The sequence below is a fragment of the Camelus bactrianus genome, chromosome 18, assembly GCF_048773025.1.
Source record: "Camelus bactrianus isolate YW-2024 breed Bactrian camel chromosome 18, ASM4877302v1, whole genome shotgun sequence".
NCBI classification, from domain to species: domain Eukaryota; kingdom Metazoa; phylum Chordata; class Mammalia; order Artiodactyla; family Camelidae; genus Camelus; species Camelus bactrianus.
The window spans coordinates 11446355-11467261 of NC_133556.1; the positions used below are offsets into that span (position 1 = coordinate 11446355).

The 20907-nt window shown below is 49.4% G+C and overlaps 1 protein-coding gene and 1 long non-coding RNA gene across 8 annotated transcripts in view; one reads left to right on the forward strand and one right to left on the reverse strand.

Moving 5' to 3' along the window:
* AUTS2 (activator of transcription and developmental regulator AUTS2) overlaps window positions 1-20907 on the forward strand; it is a 1021698-nt gene that overhangs the window by 732488 nt on the left and 268303 nt on the right. The gene's annotated exons all lie outside the window — the stretch shown is intronic.
* On the reverse strand, window positions 1943-17098 carry LOC141573887 (uncharacterized). Of its 2 annotated transcripts, XR_012500282.1 has the most exons (4): window positions 16553-17098; window positions 13219-13535; window positions 9138-10225; window positions 1943-8170 (listed from the first exon to the last, which is right to left on the reverse strand). It is a non-coding gene; the product is annotated as an uncharacterized LOC141573887 (long non-coding RNA). The 2 variants fall into 2 exon arrangements; XR_012500281.1 differs by having other exon boundaries at window positions 1943-10225.

Here is a 20907-nt window from a genome sequence, read left to right on the forward strand (position 1 = left end):
GCTATGTCAAACTCATTGATAGTTCCTTTCAAGAACTTTATCTTCTCAAGCAGATGTCATTTTACAAAAAAAAAAAAAAAAAAAAAAAAAAAAAGAAGAAGAAGAAGAAGAAGAAGAAGAAAGTAAAGAGCTGGTAAGTGATGGAGCTGAGATGTAAACTGTCTTAAGATTCCAGGCTCTGGGCTCTTTTTCGCTCTATCTGAGGATGAGTTGGGATATGCCCAGAAGTGCCATTTGAGAATCTTCGCTGCCTTCCTCTCTGTGCCTCACCCTCCTTGTGCTACAGGAGACCTGGATTTTTATCAACCTGTCCACCCACGAACCCCCCAGCTTCTAAAAATTCAAACATGACAGGTGTTCAGTAAGCACTGAATAAACACAGCTTGGGTCCCCTGACCACTTAGATGTACAAGTTCTTCTGAAATGTGACTTTTCTTTTTGACCTGGGGATTGTCCAGGGTAAGAAGTCAGAATTAACAAGGTATATGTTTTGACTCTTACAGGTGAGTGGCAGAGTCAGCCTGTGGGCCAGCACGGGTAATTAGGGAGGAGGCTGTGCCAGCCAGCAGATGAAGCACGAGCCACATTTGGTCAAGGCACTCAGTCTTCTTCTCGTGTGTATTTATGTGTGAGCACTGGTATCTTAATGAAATCATAGGCTCCTAGCAAGTTCCCCACACCTAGCATATGTCTGACACTTAGGTGCCTGCAAATATTAATTCTGTGCCTAGAAGTTGCTTTGTTGACTATCTGAGTTACAGAAAGGAAAAGGGTCTTGCCACAGCCATCCAGGCAGGTGAGCAAGTACTGGACCTTCTGGTCCAGAGCCCCTTGCATCTCACGCGGTCTCTCCTCGTTTTCTTCCTGTGAGCAGTGCGTGGTCGGGGAATGGCATTCCTGCAGCTCCTGCACTGCATCCCCCAAGGTGGTTCCCCTCTGTGGTGCTTGCCGCCTGGAGAGCCCTCTTGTCCTCCCCCAGACACCAACTCCCACCCCTGCAGAGGGTTTCTGGGTCCATCAAGGCCACAGGATCTTTCTTTGTCTGATGGCAAACACTGCTTAGGGTGTTGCTGCAGCCCAAGTGGTAGTAAATATCCAAGGTGGCCATGTCCACGGTAAAGATTATGTATTTGCCACTAAGGGGAGAATATAGTGTTTATCGGCTCGAGTGCGTGTGGCTGAGCTGATTACAGCGCAGCCCTCTGTCAGCCAATGATTTGTCCTGTCCTTTATCATCTGTGTCACTCAGCAGCGTGCTGGCGAAGGGAACGGATCACCCCTTCCCTTTTTCTGTACCCATTTCGTGTAGAAAATTTGTATTTACTTTGGGAGTGTAATTTGTTCCTCATGGTTAATGTGACCCTGAGCGGAGCTGGATCATGGGTTAGTTGAAGTGATATTTTCCGCTAATGGTAGTCGTACATCATTGCTGTCAGCTCGGGTTAGGAGGCAAGCACATTACAGCTCCATTTTACCTCTGCAGGCATCTGGGATTATTTGCCATAACTGAGTATGACATGACCGCGCTACAGAGTGCATTAAAATTTTACTGGCTTCTCAGGCAAGTTCCGCGGCTCCAATGTGTGCTTCAGGCGGGCAGTCTGATGGGGACCCCGAGGGCCCTGACTTCCTGCACAGAGGTGCTGCAGGGAGGGGAGGTGCTCGAAGCAGGGGCTGCTCTCCTCTTGCCCTGAGAAGGAAGCCAGGGAAAGAGTGATGGGGAGCCAGCCTGCAGGTGCGTGTCTCTGGGCATCTGCGGCTGGCAGGTGACTGGCTGCCTTGTGCATGTGGGCAGGCGCTGACCACAGTGCCCACTGCTCTCCGCTGGCTCTCCTGGATGCCTAGCCCCCGGGCGTGGATCGGCAATAGCTCCTTCTCTGAGGAGAGCCCAGGGTAATAAGCTCCAGTATCTTCCAAGCCTTGGGCTGATTGTTTCTGTTCTGGTCTGCCTGCTGTCAGACGAGAGGAAGGAAGCGTGAGTCCTCAGGATGGCGGAATCCACATCCGTCCATGCAGCCCGATATTCCCATACGCCCCGTTAGAAACGTTTGTCAGAGTGTCGTATACACATTTTTTCATACAGTCTTCACCCCACCCCACTGAAGTAGAGGCGTGACCACCCCGTTTTACTTAGAAGGAAATGGAGGTTCAAAGAGGTACATTACCCAATGTCCCAAGGGCGGCAGAGGTGGGAGTCTTACCTTTTATCCAGATCTCGCTGACTTCACTTTTTATAAGGTTTCTAGTGACGCGTGCTACGTAGAGCTAATAACTTAATAGTACTGTGTGTGCTCCACATGTATTGATTTGTTCAGTCCACACTACACCCCAATAGGTAGGTGCTAATGTCACCCCCAGTTCACAGAGGAGGAGGCCAGGTCATGGAGAACTTATGTAACAAGCCCAAAGTCTGATGCCAGTTGGTGGCAGAGACGGGTTTTAAACCCAGGGTGCCTGGCTTCTAAGGCAGCACTCTGAACCACCAAGAAATCTCCCATGCAACGTCCCAGTAAGCCTGAGGACTGATGGGAAAAGGCTAGGAGGACAGTAATATGTTGGAATAAAAGGAAATGTTCAAATAGCATTTTATCACTTTCAGTTGTAATTCCAACATCCAACAAAATATTGCTCAAAAGAGATGCTCCGTGATGAGTTTTAATTAAGTAATAAGTCCCATTTGCAGTTAGTACATGATTTGCATGCAAATGGTGCTTCTAAGATACTTGAAAGGCATTGGCTTTGTTAGGTTAAGGGTAAGCAGTCACGCCAGCAAAATGCCTCATTCTTTTATATTGCTTGGCATCCTTTTTTTTTTTATTGGAAAGGCTTAATAAACTTATGTTGAATCACGTACCTTAAGAGGATAGTTTAAGGTTGTCTCCAGTAATAAATGGGACACAGGTCGTGGCCTGCTTTATCAGCCAGAGTAAAATCATCACAGGTTCCTCATTGGTGGATCCTGAGTGCTGGACACGAGAATGTTCACACGTACCAACAAATGTGGACATTATCTTTGTTCTGCTGCAGAGTGACCTCTCTCCACGTCTCTAGCCACATCATCTCTCTCTCCCAAGCTTGAGCTGTTACCCATCCTAAGCAGAATGGACAAACTGCTCTCCCCCTTGGCATATACGTGGGAGGGTCATACATTCGTAAACTTACTCAATAAGCCACACATAAAATGAGTTCTACTTTGTACCCTCAGGACAAGTTTTAAAATGCTGCAACGAAAGAGCCATAGATTGGCATGGCTTTTCTCATCGAGAAATTTGAAATTAAGTTAGCACGCTAGGAATTGTGCTCCCTGGCCCCGCTCCCCTCGGTGGGCTCCCAAGCACACACATTGATCTTCCCTGCTAGATTGCAGTAGGTCCAGGGGACTGACCTGATTTTCTCCTCTGGCCTTACATCCAATCACTCAAGTAGTAAAGGAGAAGAACAAAAATATTGATCCAGTCATTGAAAAGTAATTATCCCTCTCAAGTGGTCTGTTTAGAATGCAGCAATAATTTTAAATAATGTATTCCCTAGGGACAGCGCAACAGCGTGTGTGGACCACTGACTCTCTTGAAGGAGCCTTACACTTGCACCCTCCCCGCTTCCTGGACCTCTAATGATGTGGAGCTAGGCCCTCTTTACGGAGAGCAGACATTGGAAAAAATTCAGTTTACTTAACAAATCAATTACAGAGCACTTACTCATTGTATAAAGGGATTCATCTGCCTTCTGGAGCTAAGTAAAATATGTGATTTCCACATTTTTTTTTTAGAAACTTACAAGAGAACTCTTATAAGAGCCTTCATGAAGCTATTGGGTCTTTTAAAAGCTCTTAAGATTTAACAACTTCGGCTGTGTTTATGTTAGCAGGGTTTTGTTTTGTTTTTAAGATTGTCTTTTGTTTCAAATCACAGAAATCAAATTCAAACTAAAAAATACGGAAATGTATAGGCTTTTGGAATACAAGTAAGTGTTGAAATAATCGAACAATCAGAAGAGCAGAGATACGCAGCTGGACCTGGGTAGCGCAGAACGAGGACTCAAGGGCCCTCCTAGTCCTGGCTGTATTCTTTCTCGCTGTCCACTGTGTTCTTGACTGTTTGTGAGGCTTGGTTTCTCCTGCTGGTAGCAATCATGAACCGTCCTCCTGAGCTTTGCACGTTTCAGGTTCAGCCAGTGGGAGAGATACTGCCTCCTCTTCCACTGCAGTTATTGAATCCAGGGAAAGGGTTCTGACCAGGTCAGGCTGGGTTACATTCTGGGGATAGGTTCTTGGGAAAGGACTGTGGATTGGCCCCACTGAAGTCAGATGCTTGTGCCTGGATCAGTCAGCTGTGGCTAGAAAGACAGGGCCATGTTGTCCACAAGTGCTAACCTGGAGGTAATGCTGTGTGGAGTGGGTAGAGGGCCCAGAAAGGTGGGAGGTGGGCAGGTGACAGTGTGGCTATAAGGCATATTTTGATATTCCTGCCATGTGGATTAGGCAGTCACAGGCACTTCTTGCCAGCCACCAAAGCTGCCTTGATCATCATCCAAAGTAAGCACTTTATGGTGATCTCAGGGTCTGAAATATGAGTACTTATTTGCAGTTATAAATATAACAGTTACCTAAATATTCGTAGAATTATGTTAAATGCCATACGCAGAGTGATTCTATCTTGCTTAAGTTAAGCTATTAAAAGTTACAGGGACGCACTGGATTTTATAGAGTAAGGATTCTGTGTTCATGTGTTCAGAATTGTGTAGAATTCATTAATGCTTCTGATATAGTGGATGATGTGTTATTCCCCGAGTATAAGACAGCCCCAGTTAGAGATACAAAGAAAGGTCTTTGCAGTCCCTGGGATGCCAGTTAGTAAATTACTTATCTGGGGTACAAAATGTAACTTACTTGCCGAAAGGAACTGTGGTCATCCCAGAATCCCTACTTTGTGTCCAGTGCGGGATGTCTTAAACTAGAATAGGCAGCCTTGCCACAGTGATTTTCCTGAGATTGGAAGTTAATAAGCTCAGTCATAGCTTCTTCCACTCATAGTTCATTCAACAGACTTAGTCCTCACTATGTGCTGCGCCAGGCACTGTCCTGGGACCTAGGGGTGGAGAGATGACAGAAGACATAACAAGCCTTCAGAGATGTAAGGTCTAATTGAAGAGAAAGTCGAGATACTTTGATGAATTACTAACACCCCCTGCCCAACCCAGTGTATGCTGAGGAACTGCAGGATGTCTGAACCATGCTGTCTAGGAGAACAGGCATTTGAGTTAGAGCTTGTTGAAACACATGCATGCAGATGATTGCTAGGTAGTAAGGATAGTGCAGATAATAGGCAAAGAGAGTATCATTTGCAAAAAGCAAAGAGTTGTGAAAGTCTTAGCACGTGGAGAGAAGCTTATAACAGAGCAAGGATCATGGTGGGGGTGAGGGGACAGGTGACTGTGAACGTCGGTGGATGTAAGGGGCTCCATATAAACAGACTTTGTATGGCAAGAGAAGAGTTTGGACTTGATCCAGATGAGCACCCACTGGATACTTTAGGTGACTGACACACCAGATTTGACTTTTTGGAAGAGAATTCTGGTAGTGGTGGAAGGATGAGGTGGAAAGGAGGGAAACTTCGCCCTGATGACCAAAGAGAATGTTGTCATCAAAGGCTGGGGGAGGACGATAGGGATCTCAAGTACAGTAATGGGAAGGGGAGGAGTTGGATTTCGGAGGCATTTCTGAAGTGGAATTGTCATGATTTTGTGACCACTGGGATGTGGGGGTTTAGGGAGGAGTCAGGTTTCAAGCAAGGCTGACTGAGTACTGATGCTACCATCCATCAGACACTACGAATGGGGGATACAGGAAATACAAGTTCCGGGGATGGAGCTTGCAGGACCCTCCGCTGGATGGATTCCAAAGACCATGCACACTGACAGTGCAGGAGTGAGCAGACCTATGGGCCAGTGTCTTGAAGACCAAGAAGCATCTGAGTCTGAGACAGCTGGAGCTGTGGGAGTGGGTGGGAGCCCAGCCAGAACGCTGGGAGTCTGTCTGCATCTAATTTAGGAATAAATACATGTGATGATGATAACCATTATGAACAAAATAGCTGTATATTAATCATAGCACCTGATGTTTGTGTAGCTTTTTTAATGCTGTACCGAATGACTTTTTTTTTTTTTTTTAGTTATGGCAAAGCACGCATAACATGAAGTTTATCACCTTAACCATTTTTAGGAGTACGTTTCAGTCGTGGTTAGTACATTCACCTTGTTATGTGACCTTAGTCTTTTGTACCCATTGTGCTAAAGCAGCACGTTTTATTAGCTCATTTAAACCTCAGAACAAACATCCTAGATGAAAGATGTTTAATCTTTATTTTATAAATGAGGAACTTGAAATAAGATGAACTGAGGCACAACCTAATGCTTTGGTGATAATGCTTCCATGCCTTCTCGGATCAGTATAGCAGTTACACCACATCATCCTTAGTGACAGTAGTTTAGCGTCTGACCTCCAGTGGGCCCAGCAGTCACTCACTCACTTAGATCCTCAGTTTCCATCGCTTTCTTTAAGAAACCAGAGCAGACGCATCCCAGGACCTCAGCTTGCAGGCTTCGGGTCGTAGGGGAGAGGGAGATGATTCACCTGCTTGGCCACACAGGAGTAGGCAGTCTTTAAGACCAGCGCTTCACAGCAGTCCCACCGGGGGCTGCTCGCTCGTCAGGGCCTGGCTGGTCAGAGCCAGAAGGGCCCAGAAGCAGCAAAGGTCAGTCCCGCTGCCCTGTGCAAAGTCAGAGGGACAGAGCCCGGTGCTAGTGGCGCAGGATACTGTCCGCTTCGAGCTGCTTTAGGGTTTTAGGCAGGAAGGAAGGTAGGGGGCTGCTTCCACTGGCTTAAAATAAGGAAAGGAAAACAAATACAACACGCAGAACCGTTTCACCCCTTCCCCTCCACACTTACCTCCTCAGAATCCAAAAGGAGATTGCATAGAGAGAGGAGAGCTGGGCCTCCCACCCTCCTCCCTGTCCTCTTCACTTGAAAGCAAAGTAATCAGCCTCTAAAAGCTCAGCCGATACCCTCTGGGGCCGCCGCCTCCAACTCCTGTAAGCATGCTGACATTGCTGTGCAGAGGCCCAGCTGGCCTGGGGTGGGGGCTCCCCAGGTCAGGACCCTCGGCGCTAAAGTACTGAGCTACCTTGACCTCCCACCAGCTGCAGACCGCCACGTAGGTGACTGCCTACGTGGTAGGTACGCAGACCCCCGGAGGGCCCACCTGAGGTGGCGGTGGCCACCCAAGTCCTTATGTTCAGATAATCCGTTAAGAAAACACATGGTGTTTGAGGGATTTTGTTTGGGGGGATTTTTTTTTTTTTTACTTTTTTTACACTAAATAATTTTAGACTTACAGAAATGTAGAAGTTCCTAAATTCCCTTCACCCAGCTCTCCTAATGCTATATATCTTTTTAAACCATAGTATGAATATCTAAGTCAAGAAATTAACCTTCATATGATGCTGTTAGCTAAATCTACAGACATTTTCGACGTTCACCTGTTTCCCTAATTAAGTCCTTTTTCTGGTCCCGGGTTCATCCAGAATCCCACACTGCATTTAGTCATGTGTCTCCTTAGCCTCCATCTGGGAAGGTTCCCCAGTGTTTCTTTGTCTTTTATAACCTTGACACTTGGAGGAGTCCGGGCGGGTTATTTCGTGGCCTGGCCATCCTGCAGTTTGGGTTTGTCTGATGTTTTCTCTTGATTGGATTGAGGTCTTACTGTCTTGGCAGGAAGACCACGGAAGTGCTGTTCCTCCTTGGTGCCTCCCTTCAGGGAGCGTGTGAAGTCAGCTCGGGTCACTCAGCTGAAGTCATGGCTACCACATTCCTCAGCGTAAAGTTACTGTTTTTTCCCTTTCAAATTAATTAGGATTTTGTGGGGAGATGTTTTGAAGACTATGCAAACACCTGTTTCTCACCATACTTTCACCCACGATTTCAGTGCTCCTCAGTGCTTCTTGGCCTGAGTGGTCCTTGCCTGATGGTAAGACATGTGCTTTTAAAGTGGCCGAGGTGAAAGTCTGTGTCTGGTTGAGCTCGTCATGATCACTCCTCTGTTGTAGAAAGCGCGTGAACTGTGCCGTCTGGCAGGCCAGGCCGTAGCTCTGGGAGGTTTGGTCCTGAGGGGCCCTGTGGAAGTCAGACAGCATAAGGTCGGGAGAGGAGGTGGGCAGAGGTGATGCCCAAAACGGCAGAGGTGGTGGGATCGCGGTTCCAGCCCCGTCAAGATCATCTGTGTGCCTGCGCCTGGGGAGATTTCCTTAATGCCTCTGAGCTGCTGCTGGGTTTGTTTTTGTTTTTTAATCTGGATATAAAACCTCTCGAATGATACGGCCCATAATAAGTACTTAGCAAATTTTAGATTTCAGTCTCTTCCACAGTTACCCCCATCACTGCTTCCCCCTACCCCCATCCCCGCCCAAAACCAAAACAAACCAGCAACATAGCCCTGACACACAGCAGCACTGACTCCAGCACAGTCGAGTCAGGCAGCTCCCCAGGAGCAGCTCTCTTGAGACATGGGACCCAAAACGGGTATGTCTTGAAGAAGCAGAAAGAGATCAGAGAGAGGAATCACGGCCACGTGAAATTTGGAAAGGAGGGTCCTGTGGAGACAGAATCGGCAGGAAATCACCAAGCTTTGGAGGAGCAGGAGATACTCAGAAACACAAGTGATGGGCCCGCAGGCGAAGACTGATGGCAGAGACAGCCTTTATAGTCTCCAAGGAGATCTTACAGGGTTCCCCTCGACCTGAGCTCCGTTTTTCCTGTTGAGGAGTCTTCCAAGTAAACTTACGATGAATTTACTCCAATTGTATAGAGTAAGAACTTTTTGGAAGTTCCTTCCCCAAACTTCTGGGCCCTCGTCTCCCTCCCCGTCCCCCCTATCTTGGGCTCCCAACCCCATGAGACATTCCTTATGCCGTAGCTGAAGCAGAGCCCCACGTGTGGCATGTACCAGGGAGGTGCCATGTTCACCGTCCCAGCAGGTATTCAGAGTGTGCCTTGTGCTTTAGGGCTGAGGGCACTTGAGGAACCCGCCTGCCAGGGTGGCTGTCCCAGGGAATGTGGGCTTTGGGAACGCGGCCCCTGTTACCTGCCAGTGAGACGGCTGTAGGGATTTTAATGGTAGGTGTGCTGTCTAAAAGATGGCAGCGCCATGGTGGGGGAGGCTGGTGTCAGGGCGACTTCCCGGCATCTGTGGGGATGGCCCGAAGTATCTCTCACGGTGGAAAGTGGGAGCAATCCCTGTGTCAGTCCTCTGAGTGTCACAGAGAGATGTAACTGACGGTGTGTTTGGTTGTAGTAACAGAGTGCCTAACGGTGGTTTTGGCAGAGTATTGGTTTCCTGTGGCCACTGTAACAAATGACCACAAACTGGTGGCTTAAAACAGCAGGAGCGTCTTCTCTTACAGTTCTCTCCAGAAGAAAGAGCGCTAGAAGTTCAACATCAAGGCTCTGTCAGGGCCATGTGCTGTCCAGAGGCTCTGGAGGGAAATCCCACACCCCTACCTCTTCCATCTTCCCATGGCTGCTGGCCTTCCTCTGCTTGCGGCCACATCACTCCCGTCTCCTCCTCTGTCTTCCCGTAGCTCTCCCCTCTCGTGTGTGTCCCGTCTGGGTGGCAGTATTCCCTGCAAGGCTAGTGAAGAGTGGAACACAGTCCATCCGCACGAGTTGCTGACATGACGGTTGTTGCTGTTACCGTGTGAAGTGGAGCCTGGACTGGGTTGAGGGCGTGGGCTCCCTGGTCGATTCCATGCTCCCTCATCAGTCACACCCAGCACACAGAGTGTGACTTGCTCTATTCGCTGGTTTTGTCATCTGTTTAATCTTCATTTTCAAGTTTTGACTAGGAATGTGCCTTTGGTGCTGATGCTGGCGCTGCTCTCGCTTCGTCCCTGGGGGTAATTCTAGTAGCGAGCGGAGACTGTCAGGGGTGCTCTGGGGATGGGAAGTTCCTATCATACACTGGGTCGTGGCAGGAGGGGAGGCTCCTAAATTTGCGCTTTGTTTCCACTCGTGCTTGTGGGGAGGCCTGGGCCACCCTGTCCCTGGTGGCCTTGGTCCTGGACGCTGCAGGTGGCAATGGCAGGAACTGAAACGGGGGCAGTGAAGATGCTCATCGTATCTGTGCCCAGTCCTGGCTCTCTTGTCTGATCAGATTCCAGCTGGGGTAGCGGCCTGCAGAGCAGAAGAGGAGAGGTAACACCCGGGCAGGCAGCTGGAAGGGAATGTGAGTGTGGAGGGAGGTTCCCCACCTGGCCACACACCACAGTCACCCTGCACACTGTGACAGAGAGACACTCCAGCACTACTGGAGACTCTGATGCCGAAGTTTCCAGCTGGGAAGGTTCCAGGTGGAGCATAGGAATCTGTATTTGCAGAAGCACCCTTAAGGCTTCTGATGCACAGTTGGCCTAGTAGAGACACAAGTTCATAGGAAAGAACCATGACTTTGGGGTCAGGAAAACCTGTTTTTGGTGACAGCTGTGCCACTTTCCAGCTGTGTGTGCTTCGTCACTCAGCTCTTCCCCTCTCCTCTCCAGGAGCCTTAGATTTCAAGCCGGCCTGATACTGGCCTCCCAGGGTTGCTGGGAGGGGGGATGACATGTGTGCACGTGGCAGAGCTGTAGCAGTGTCAGTGTCCTGCCTCACCCGGTGCGGAACCCCGCAGGCGGACTGGCTCACCTCCTTCGGCTGTGGTGCCCCCCAGTCACTTACCACCGATTCCATCCTCACCTAAGATTTACACAGACCATGGCCAGATTGTTATTTTAATTAACAGTCAGTCCTAAAAGCTTTTACTTTTCTTTTGGTTAAAAAAAATTTTTACTTGAAGAGAGTGTACTTCTTATCTTTGGCAAATCATAAATTCTTGTGGTGCTCACGGTGGTAACATCTATCCAAATGAAAATGTTTGCTTGTAATGCAAGTGTCATGTGTAATTTGAGAGAAATTCTCTTGTCCTTTGGCCTTAATTAACGCCCACTTACTGCAAAGCGTTCAGAGACAACCAGCACCAGCCAGATTTCCAAACCACCTAGAGAGGATGGCACAGCCTTGCAGGGACTGGGGTGTGGCTGAAGGGTGGCCTGGGCACACTCTGCTGAGAGGGCGGGACCGCCGCTCCCTCCGTAGGAGGCAGGTCTCTGGCCACAGGTGACGAGAACACGCAGCCCGAGACGCGCACACGGCCAGCTGGCCCCACCTGCTCCTGCCTTCTCTCCTGCCACCTTCGTGACCTCTCCTCCAGGTTGCACCTGCCCTGGATGTCGATTTTTAACCTGGATTCACCTGGCCGCACACATCAGCCAGGGGCCCTAAAGTGTAAAAGTGTGATTTGTTTGGGGTCCTGCAGCCCTGCTCCCCGGCAGTGTCTCCCTGCGGCCTTCCTAGGGGTCAGAGCTGCCAGGGAGGCCAGGAAGGGGGAGGCCCCCCAGGGAGCTGATAGTCAGGTCTGTTTATTAATGTCCCCAGTTTTCTTCAAATGCCTCCTGTAAGAACTGTGTGTGTGTGTGTATGCACGTACAGGACAGGGTGAAGTGCTGTTCGGGGTGAGGAGACACCATACTCTCCCTTAATAACAGGCAGCACAGCGCATGCAAACTGCAGTGGCTGTAGACCTGAGTCTCAGCCTCCCAGCCCTGTGACTTGTGCCTCAGTTTTCTCATCTGTAAAAAGGGTCATTTTACCCACTTAATGGGATCATTTTATTAATTAAGTAGGAGGAAGTGCCACGTCCAGGGTGGTGCTTAGTAGCTGCCACCTCAATAAAAATGTCAGGAAACCATGACAATGGTCATTTCTCTCTTCTTTGTGCCCACACCTCAGCCAGGAGCTCTGTCCCTGAGAGGGAGGCTGGAGCGGCATTTCTGGCCTGAGGAGGGGCAACGCTGGGCGCCCCAGGGAGACCAGCCACAAACCCACGTGGAAGCAGCGTTAGCTCCTCTTGTGCACATCCTGCCTGGGGCAGGTCACATGCAGTGAACTAGCAGTCACTTCTCTTCTGGTGAGGAAAGGGTGTCTTGATACCTAGTTTTTCCCACGACGGATGGACTGTGGCATGCGTGGGATCCCCTGTGCTGGGTGACATGCCGCTCGTCTCGCAGGGATATGTTACTTACAGAGAGGCAGAGGCATGACTTTAAAAGACTCAGACCCCAGGTGGACATGCGCAGCTCAGATTTTACTGAGCGCTGTCTAATCCTGTCTCTGAGGATGAAAAGGCCCTTCTGAACCTCAGCATCAGGATGTGAACAGCCCTCTTTGTTCGGTCCCCAGTGTGGAGAAGGGATGGCGAGCAGAGCGCTCTGCTAGAACACCCCCTGGACTCGCTGTCCAAGGGCCCTTGGCCACACTCCTCGCTTCCAAGAGAGCTAGAAGAGCCTGGAAAAGGCTGAACACAAGGCCTGCCAGCATTCAGGACCCCCCCCCCCCCCGCCAAGGGCTGCTGCTTTGGAAACATGAGCCCTGGAGCCCCTCTGCCCCTTCCTGAGGCCGCCCCTCCTGGGGAGCCCAGCCCGGGAGCCCGGGCTGCGGCGGCTCAGCCCGAAGTGGCCCGCGGCAATGCTTCAGCTCACAGGGAAATGATTTCCTCTGCCTCATATAATTTAACCTGCCCACATTGCTAAACTTCTCTATTACACATTTCTGTCAGGATGTCAGAAGAAATGATAAGCCTCCTTGAAACGGCAACCTCTACTCTACGCCGAGAGCATCACGCCAGGGCTCCCCGGCCCCCGCTCCTCTGGAACATTTTGGAGATTTTTAGCATGGTTTCTCAAGTATAAAAAATACCCTGCTCTGTGACCCCAGCCTCTTGTTAGCTGAGAGATGAAATCTTTTCTTAAGTTGACTCCCTTGTCTATTATATTTTCAAACTTCAAGGTTCCTCTTAGACTTGGATGGCTGCCAAGTGGCCGGGCGTTGTGAGAAGGTGAATTGCTCCTCTCTCCTGCTCCTCAAGCAGGAAGTCGTTGTTTTCTAAGGTGAAGGGAGGGGAGGCATCTGGCACCCCCCTCCTTGGGCTTTGTTGACGTTTCCAGGCAGTTGGTGGGAATTTATTCTTTTGCCCCTTTTCCAGAATTTCTCCTCGGGGACCAGCCATACCGTAGGAATAAACCCAGTAGCGAGCAAGACATCGCCTTGGTTGATGGGGCTGTTTTCTTGCTCACCTGGGTCACCTAGAATTTGTCGGCAGCTTCTCAACAGTGGGGCTTCTGACTCCAGAGTGGCCCGTCGAGGGGGCAGAGCTGTGTCCATCTCGGCACAGAGGACGTTGTAGAGATCTCAGGACGGCTGCCCTGATGCACGGAGGGGAGGCGCAGGCAGATGTGGTTGCCTGTCCCCCGCCCCCTGCAGCTGCCCCCAACATGGGCTCATCAGAGACAGCAAAGTGTGGACAGCGGGTGATCCACGCATAGGACAGCTCCTGGGTTGTGTGGTTGGTCTCCCCTGAGGAGGGAGAGAGGAGATCAGCTTCACTTCAGACCTGAAAGGAAGGAAGGATGAATACTGTATTCCTGCCCTTGCTTGTAACCTTGTATGACAAATTCTAAGTCATCAGTCATGTGGCCTCCCCTGCCCCTTCCCTCGGTAGATTCTGAGAGAGCAGTTTGTCCCTGCATGGCTACTAGTGTTGGGGGAGTAATGTCCGCCGAGCCTTCACGAAAGCGAGGTGCGGTGTAGTTCCTGGTGGTCAGGACGACTCTAGGACGGGCACCCAGGAGAAATGAAGATGCTGGGATGCCAAAGCAGGGAACATCCACTCTGGGCGTAAAGTGTGTGTCCCTCACAGAGCTCCCGTCCCGGGAGCGGACATTCATGCTCTTCAAACCCAAATCACCAGGACAGCAGCCAAGCTCTACAAGTCTGGGTTCAAAATGAGCCCTGGCTCATTTAAACCTCCAGGTGGGCTGTGTCCAGAGAAGGCATTCTTACCAGTGTTCTCAGTTACCTTTTGGGCACCATCCCACCATGTAACCTGAGCCTAAACTCAGACAAGGCACTGTTTGTTTTGCACAATACAGAGCCCAGTCACCTGGACTTCATTACCTGCCAAACTGAGGTAATAAACACAATGCCCCAATCTCCTTTTTAGCTCAGAGGTGATGGGCAGATATTAGAACATGGACCTGGGAGCTTCCTCTGGATCCGTGGGGGATGGGCCACACTGTGGGTTCAGTTGGATTCTGTGTCACCTGAAGACAGCAGAGCCAGCCTGAGGGGCAGAGGGTCTCCTGGTCCTCATGGCAATGCTGGCCCCCACCCTCGCTGTTTCATGACCATGAGTCCGGACTTTATTAAAGGAAGATAAAAACGAATGAGAGGAGTTGGGGGAGAGACCAGCACTTGGCAAGAGTTCCCCCCTACCCCATGGACCAGGCCCCCTGCAGGTGTTAGTTTGTTAGATCCTCACCATAGCCACGTGGGGTGCACACGGGAGAATCGCCCCCTGACCAGTGAGGCTCAAAACCAGGATTAGAGGCAGGGCTGCCTGGCTCTGAAACCCACCCAATTCCTGTGTTACTAGATCCTCTCTGAATTCCCCAGGAGTCTTTGTGCAATGCTGCAGGAGGTCCAGAAGGGACTGGAGAGGTCAGGAAGGCTTCCCAGAAGTGGTTGCAGCAGAACCATATCCTGAGGGGTGCCAGCCTGAGGTGGGGGCTGCCTTGGCTTCTGAAGCACAGTCAGAACCACTTACCCGCTGGGACCCAGGTGTAATGTACTGCAGTTGTCTCTGCCTCTGTTTCCTTTTCTGTGAAGTGGGCTTGGAGTGGCCACACCACAGTGCTATAGTGTGAACAGACTTGGGGAAACTCCGGCTCATGGAATGATCCCACATGCCCAGGAAAAACTGGGAGATTGTTACACCTGGCAGCTAGTGAGCCCAGTGTTCGGGAAAGGAAGTGCACACGTGGTGAAAGATAAGTCTAGGAAGGTGTTTGGTGTCAGGTCAGAAGGGACCTCGGACACCCACTGGCATTTTGGTTTGGTGGAGAAAAGGGATGATGAGATTTTCTTTGGGGCAAGGCGATGGCAGTGCATGAGGGCCAGAAAATCACTCTGAAGGGTTAGTGTACCTTAAAGACAGAAAGAGGGAAATCTCGTCCTCACGTGGCACGGTGGCTAACTCCTCAGTTTCTGGAACAATGTCTCTAGTAATAACAATAAGAACACCTTGAATTGCTGCAGAATTTGCTTGCAGAATGTTTATATTTATCCTCCCTTTTAATCTTTAAACCACCCCTTTGAGGTGGGGAGGACACAGGGGTTTTTCTCAATTACATACCACTGTGAGCTTGACTAACTTATTCCAGGTTGATTATGGGCTCAGTGGTGGAATCTGAGTCTCTGCACCCCCACCCCAGGCCTCCCACCATTTCCTCCCACCTGCACATCCTATTTGAGGCTGTACGTCATTCTCTGCAAGGCACTGTGCTGGTGATGGTAATGTTGACAATACTAACAGTGATCGTAGGAACAGCTCTCGTTTAAACAGCATTTACTTACTATGTGCCAGGAATTGGCTGCTGCTTTTACTTTGTTTTGTGTAATTATTATCTCTTCTTTACAACTAAGAAAATCAAAGCGGAATGCAATCACTTATCCAAGGACACGTAAGGATGATGTGGTCTGATGGTGTCACACCCTTCCTGGGTCTCAGTGGCCCCTTAGCCAGGTGAGGAGTTCTCTGTAATTTCACACCGTCCTCCCCAGAGTCTGGGGGCAGGTGGAGGTGGGCGTGGTTGCCAGGACAGGAGAAGTCTGACCCTGCTTCAACCAGAGAAGCTTGATTTTTTTCTCTTTCATAGGTTGACCTTTCTCAAAGGAGTTTATTTAGAAAAAGTATTTTTCAAATAGCTTTAAAAAATAGCTTTTCTAAAAGCAATTAAAAAGAAGTTGGAATGTTGGATAAGTAAGACTCTGGCTGATGGGGTCGATACATAATAAAATGTTAAAAGGCCAATAATGGTGTTGGATATGCAGGTGTTCACTGTGAAATTCTTTCCACTTTCTGAGTTTGAAATTTTTCATAATAAAATATTGGGGGGCGGGGAACTGAGTAGATCATTTCTAAAGGTCCTTCAGAATTTTTAAAACCACAGCTCCCTGTGCCCCCCTCTCTGTACCATGGTTGTGTCAGTGTGCAACTGTGCGAAATGTGGTAGATCCAGTCATGGTTGGATTTTGCCATTAAAAAAAATCTGCTGAGAAAAACAAAATCAACCATCAGTCACTTTTCTTCTCTACCTACCTGCTTCCAAATTTGGAAGTGACAGGTTTGGTTGGTCTCGGACACTCTCTCAGGAAAGCTGTTAAAAGTCTGTAGTTCTCCAGGTGAAAGATGGGTTTAGGCATAAACATCTCCCGTTTCAGGGGAGCGAGTTGTCTTGGATCCCTCCCTGGCGGAGGTTTCTGGAAGCGCTCCAGCCCCAGCAGAGGCACAGTGCCCCTATTCACTCACTCTGGCAGAGCCTTGGGAAGCAAGAGGAGAGAAACACTTACCCAGTGGGATCCAGAAGCCAATAGAAAAGCCCAGCGGAGGGCACAGCCTTTATCCTTGGGGGCCCGGGTGAATCGTCCTGGCCGTCGCCCTGTGTTCCGTGCAGTCTCCCCTGGACTCTCCCTTCAGCGCCGGAGGGAGTTCGTGCCCCCTTGCCGGGCTGTGGAGCACATGCTGCAGTGCACGCCGAGTGGCCTTTGTCCCACTGGTGACTAGAATAACCTCATCAGCAGTTGCCAGGGAGTTTATCAAGGAGTCTTGCCAAACTGAGATCAAGCAGCACACTGAGCAGCCTCTGGTGGCTGACAAGCTCGCAAACACCAGTTAATTGACAAGAACTGCATTTGTCAGTCTTTTGAGGCCACGTAAGTGGATCTCTTGTCTTTTCCTCCCTTCCACAAGCCTTCGTCTGCCACTCGTCCGCCGCTCCTCAATAGTCAGCCTGGCCTTGCATCCATGTCTCCCACCTTTGTTCTTGTGTGTTTACTGAGTAATTAATCTCATCGTGCTGGTATGGAAATAGCCTAGTAACACACGCAGGCAGGACAAGGTGGATGGAGAGGGAGGAAGGAGCAGGAAGACTGGCAGAGGGAGGGAGGGAGGGAGTAGTGTGCAGGTTTAATTGGTTCTTTCACCTAATGGTAGTTTGTCAATTAGGGAGATACTCAGGGAAAGTGAAATTAATCCATATGGGTCAAAAGCAGCTATTAATTTTTAATCAAAACAAAATGTTCAACAAATTGTAGCTCTGCTCTGTACAAATGCAAGCATGCCACCAGCCCCCTCCTGAAGGATTTGGGCACAATCAGCGAAAGGGGCGAGGTGGGGGGCTGTCCGTTTAGAAAAGATGTGCCTCCTCCTGTTGCCCCTCCCACCCCCAAGTAAATTCCTCAGAGCCTCCCCCATCATGTCTCTCCAGCATCTGTGACAGTGCCTGACCCAGAGTATACTCAAGGATGCTGTGCTTCTGGAACTCCTTCATGCACATCGCTTTGAGGTGTTTCAGGGAGGTTTTAGTTATAACCTCTGTCCTCTAAGAACCTCCAGTCTGGTTGAGGAAGCATTTGTGAGTCCATTGCAGCATCGTTCAGGTAACATGTGAGCAGGTGCTGTGCAGTGGGAAAAACTGTATGAAGCTGTGGCGTTTGTTGGGCAGTCACTCTGTGCACTTCACGTAGATCAACTCCATCAATCTCTACAAGGACACAGTGGGCATCTTTTTTTTTTTTTAATCCACATTTTACTGAACCAAACTTGCGTCCGCTCTCCCACACACTAGTAAAGCCAGTCTACTGACACCGGGTTATGGAGAAGGAAAGTGCAGCTTTATTGTAAAGGAGAATGTGCTCAGAAACCCTGAACTCCCTGAAGGGTTTCAGTGAAGGATTTTTAAAGGCCCGCTGAGGGAGGGGCGTCCCAGGGGGGTGATCAGCTCGGGCACAATTCTCGTGTTGGTTGACGGTGAGGTAACAGGGGTTAACATTATCAGTCCTTAGGCCTGGGGGGCTCTGTGCTCAAGGACATCAAGTAGTTAGCATTTCCATTTGCTGGGGGTTTCACATTTGTAAAACAATTCAGGAAACCGTCTTCAGGTGCTATTAGGTGCTTCAGAGAGGAGCTACTGCAGAGGATATGGGGAGGTGTCTGTCCCAGGAGGGCTCCATAGGGTCCTGCTCGGTTGCACCCATTTGAAGGAAGGTCACTGAGGCACAGAGAGTTGAAGTAGCTTGCCCAGTGTCTCACAGCAGGTACAAGTAGTCTGCTAGAGGCTTGCATTACCCAATATGGGAAGAGCCACAGTGGTCCCAAGAGAGCTGGCGAGAGGCAGTGACGAAGGCTCCTGGGTGGCAGTTACAGGGTGAGCTGATTTTGGAAAATTCTCAGGAAGGACTCTCCAGACAGGAGGAATGGTCAGCAGTGCAGTTTGTAGGAAAGGGAGTGAGCTGCTGGGCGGCTAGAGTGTGAGGTCGGCCAGCGTAGGTGGGTCCAGGTTAACACACTTCAGGATCTTGATTGCCAAGACGGGGAATTGTCGAGGTCATTCCGAAATTTCCTACAGTCTATAGGTTGTTCCTAGTACAGGGGAAGGTCCCTGTCCCCATTTCAGCACCTGGGCATCGAGCCGTCTTCGTGCTCACTTCCCACCTCTGCCTCCCTCCATCGGGCATCTTTCTTCTCCTCTGTGGCATTCTTAGCTTCTGCTCCTTCCCACTTAAAAAAGAGATCACAGGAAAAGAAACAAAGAAAGTACACCCCCAGCCTGCTTCTACCGACTTTTAGAGCTTGAAGGAGACTTTCTTAAGCCACTTTTTTGTCCGCAGCCCCAGTTTGGTTCTTGGACTTTGAGAGGAAAAAAAACAATAGGCAGACTTACCTTCAGGGAGTGTTCTTCTGCCTCTGTCTGCTGACGAGGAAGCAGGCCGTAGGGCCGTTCTGTTCCCTGGTTTGGGGGCATCAGGAAGCTTTGTATCCCAAGGGTGCCTCTCCAGGCTGCTGACAACTGCCTGAAATCTGTCACTAGGGAACAGAGCGTCTCCTCGCCCACTGAGAGATCAGGCTGCACGTGCAGACAGCCTGGGACAGGTGACAGGGTTACTGTATTCCTTCACCTTGCCTGTGAGGAGCTGGAGGCAAGGCAGGAGAGGTAAAATTCTTTGGATATTTCCTTCTTTGCTTTATAACCTGGCCTTTTCGAGGCACTGGGCGGGTGACAGTTGGTGGTGATTTGCTGGGAAATGCCCTGACAAGGAAGGAGATAATGGGGGAACAGAGGCCCCACATGAAGGGAGCATTCGACCCTCACGTTCTGGAGCAGTCTAGTAGGTGTTGCCGCAAACCAAGGAAGCGACCAGCATTACCACCAAGACTGCATGCAGACGTGCAAGGCATAGACTGTTCAGCCCAAGGGAGGCAAGCCACAGCTGTCTGCATAGCCTGGTGCGAAGGGGTGGAAGTGGACATCTTCTCTCCCCTAAAATTTAGTGTGAAATACAGCCTTTAAAAATCACTGCTCTTCTGCACTGGTTATGATTTTCTTTGTGGACAAATACATGATTTATTTTTTAGCTATTCCATGCACATGCGTGTAATTTCTGTTCACAGTTGAAGAATATCTAAATATCTATTAAATAAGATGTATTGATTTTAAAAATCAGTGGGAGACAAAGATGTTAAGTAACAGATGAATGTGTATGTGTGTGCACGCAGTTAAAATCTTGGAAAGACCAGTTGGAAGTCATGGTAGCATTTAAAGCCAGGATGGACATGATCCAATTTGTCCTTTAACCAGCTGACCCTGGCTGCTGTGTAGAGATGGACTGTGAAAGGCAGAGCAGCTGTGGAAGTAACGAGACTTGCTAATGTCCAGGTAAGAGACCACGGTGATTCAGAGTAGGCAGTTTTGGGGTTTAAGAAAAAAAAAGGGACTAAATTCATTTTGGAGATACAATAAGCAAGACATGGCAACTGATGGAAGATAATGGGAAACAATTACCTACTCTGAGGTTGGTTGTGAGAACTACAGGAGGTATGATTAGCTTCATTTTACGGATAAGGAAATTGAGACTCTAAAGTGATTGAGATAAAGGTCTGACTCCCCCCCAGCATCTGAGCCGCCAATGTGCCGTGTGAGTGGCGTACGCCCAGGAGAGTGCACCAGGAAGCCGAGAGGCTAAGCCTCAGGCCACTTCACTTGCCACAACCGCTTCTAAACCCTATCGTACCTAATCTTAGATTCATAATGTTGTGTTCTTTTTCTTAAAAAAGCACCCCACCCTTTCCACACCCCACCCCCACCTGCTATAGGTGTTTAAGCTTCAGATTCCACTAAACTTCTGTCTTTCTCTAGCTGAGTAAATAGGACTCTGTTGAGTAGGACTGAGACTGGATGGGATGAAACCTAGGATGGGAATCTGACCGGTTAGTCGGGGAAAGTATTGAACTTAGGACAGGATCCTGTGGGAGAGAACCAGTTGCTGTATCAAAGGTGTACATGTAGCATGTCTTTAACACTGTATTTATTGAATGCTTCCTTTGTGGCCAGCACTAATTTGATTTCTTTGGTAATTTTTTTGCTATTATTTGACTTAATCCTTATACAACCTCATGAGGTGGATGCTTCCATTATCCCCGTTTTACATGTGGGGAACCTGAGCCCCAGGGAGATTACATAAATGACCAGATTATCATTACTAACTAGGTGAGCTGGACTGACCTCTACCAAGCCCAACTTGGAAGCTTGAGGCTGTCCTTAACCCCTACTGCTGGAAGGACTGTTGTCCAAAGCTAGACCCTCTGATAGATTATTATTTCTTTGGAGGTACTGGGGATTGAACCCAGGACTTCATGCGTGGTAAGC